The sequence below is a fragment of the Schistocerca cancellata genome, chromosome 5 (genome assembly GCF_023864275.1).
Source record: "Schistocerca cancellata isolate TAMUIC-IGC-003103 chromosome 5, iqSchCanc2.1, whole genome shotgun sequence".
Lineage (NCBI taxonomy): Eukaryota > Metazoa > Arthropoda > Insecta > Orthoptera > Acrididae > Schistocerca > Schistocerca cancellata.
In genome coordinates, this window is record NC_064630.1 from 44165464 (window position 1) to 44167818 (window position 2355).

Genomic DNA, 2355 nt, shown 5'->3' on the forward strand with positions numbered 1-2355 from the left:
TCCAGTGGCGATGGTTACGTGCCTATTTCTGTTGTAGTCGCACTTTGTCGTGGTGTTAACATTGGCACATGCATGGGACGTCGGCTGCGGAGGGTCATCTTTAGGAGTGTTCAGTGCACTGTGGGTTCAGACACACTTGTACTCTGCCCAGCATTAAAGTCTGATATTAGTTCCAGAATGAAATTTTCACTCTGCAGCGGAGTGTGCGCTGATATGAAAGTTCCTGGCAGATTAAAACTGTGTGGCCGACCGAGACTCGAACTCGGGACCTTTGCCTTTCGCGGGCAAGTGCTCTACTAACTGAGCTACCGAAGCACGACTCACGTCCGGTACTCATAGCTTTACTTCTGCCAGTATCTCGTCTCCTACCTTCCAAACTTTACAGAAGCTCTCCTGCGAAACTTGCAGAACTAGCACTCCTGAAAGAAAGGATATTGCGGAGACATGACTTAGCCACAGCCTGGGGGATATTTCCAGAATGAAATTTTCACTCTGCAGCGGACTGTGCGCTGATATGAAACTTCCTGGCAGGTTAAAACTGTGTGCCCGACCGAGACTCGAACTCGGGACCTTTGCCTTTCGCGGGCAAGCGCTCTACCAACTGAGCTACCGAAGCACGACTCACGTCCGGTACTCACAGCTTTACTTCTGCCAGTATCTCGTCTCCTACCTTCCAAACTTTACAGAAGCTCTCCTGCGAAACTTGCAGAACTAGCACTCCTGAAAGAAAGGATATTGCGGAGACATGACTTAGCCACAGCCTGGGGGATATTTCCAGAATGAAATTTTCACTCTGCAGCGGACTGTGCGCTGATATGAAACTTCCTGGCAGGTTAAAACTGTGTGCCCGACCGAGACTCGAACTCGGGACCTTTGCCTTTCGCGGGCAAGTGCTCTACCAACTGAGCTACCGAAGCACGACTCACGTCCGGTACTCACAGCTTTACTTCTGCCAGTATCTCGTCTCCTACCTTCCAAACTTTACAGAAGCTCTCCTGCGAAACTTGCAGAACTAGCACTCCTGAAAGAAAGGATATTGCGGAGACATGACTTAGCCACAGCCTGGGGGATATTTCCAGAATGAAATTTTCACTCTGCAGCGGACTGTGCGCTGATATGAAACTTCCTGGCAGGTTAAAACTGTGTGCCCGACCGAGACTCGAACTCGGGACCTTTGCCTTTCGCGGGCAAGTGCTCTACCAACTGAGCTACCGAAGCACGACTCACGTCCGGTACTCACAGCTTTACTTCTGCCAGTATCTCATCTCCTACCTTCCAAACGTTACAGAAGCTCTCCTGCGAAACTTGCAGAACTAGCACTCCTGAAAGAAAGGATATTGCGGAGACATGGCTTAGCTACAGCCTGGGGGATGCTTCCAGAATGAAATTTTCACTCTGCAGCGGAGTGCGCGCTGATATGAAACTTCCTGGCAGATTAAAACTGTGTGCCCGACCGAGACTCGAACTCGGGACCTTTGCCTTTCTCGGGCAAGTGCTCTACCATCTGAGCTACCGAAGCACGACTCACGTCCGGTACTCACTGGTAGAGCACTTGCCCGCGAAAGGCAAAGGTCGCGATTTCGAGTCTCGGTCGGGCACACAGTTTTAATCTGATATTAGTTACTTCACATTTCGCCACCTGGCCTCTTTCACCGGTCCGTCCAGCCTACGACGTCCGAGATGTGTAATGAGGGGGTGGCCACCCAACCCCTCAAACTGTGGATGTGGTTTCACCACATGTTGAGGACACTCACCACAGCACTCCACGAACACCCTAAAAGTCGTGCAGTCTCCGAAATGATTGATCTCAGCGTCTGGGCCCACACACTCTGCCTTCGGTCAGACTCAAACAGACCGCGCCTTCCATCTCTCCATACAGACAGCACGCTCACTGGTACTACATGCACCATGCGTGTGTCTGGCTAGTGGTCTTCCCTCGCCAGGTGACCCTGCTTTTATGTGGACGCGATTATATCGATAGTGGGTCGGTGGTCTTAATGTTTTGGCTGACCAGGATATCTTCTGCATACCAAGGGACCTAAAAATCGTGAATTGTGTCACCGAAACCGATCGTAAATAAATACAAACTAATACACAACGCTGATGGCATCGTATATATTGCACATACATTTTTATTAATTTGATTTTTAACTACCGAAACAGCATTGGTGCGTGGAGTTTGCAATCAGTAATAAACAAAAGATTAAGTAGTAGCAGCTGCCGCCATGTATATAAGATGCATTATAAGACCTCTTATTTCTACGTAATTCATAGGGTGAGAAAAAAAAAGTTGTTCCAGACTTTGAGACGCGATAGTATGGACCCAACCAAGACAAAATATCCATTGAATATGGG

The 2355-nt window shown here is 49.0% G+C and overlaps 1 non-coding gene across 1 annotated transcript; it reads right to left on the reverse strand.

Annotated features, from left to right (window-relative positions):
* Positions 1-542: 542 nt before the first annotated feature.
* Trnas-cga (transfer RNA serine (anticodon CGA)) lies at positions 543-617 on the reverse strand. Its single transcript has one exon. It is a non-coding gene; the product is annotated as a tRNA-Ser (tRNA).
* Between the last annotated feature and the right edge of the window lie 1738 nt (positions 618-2355).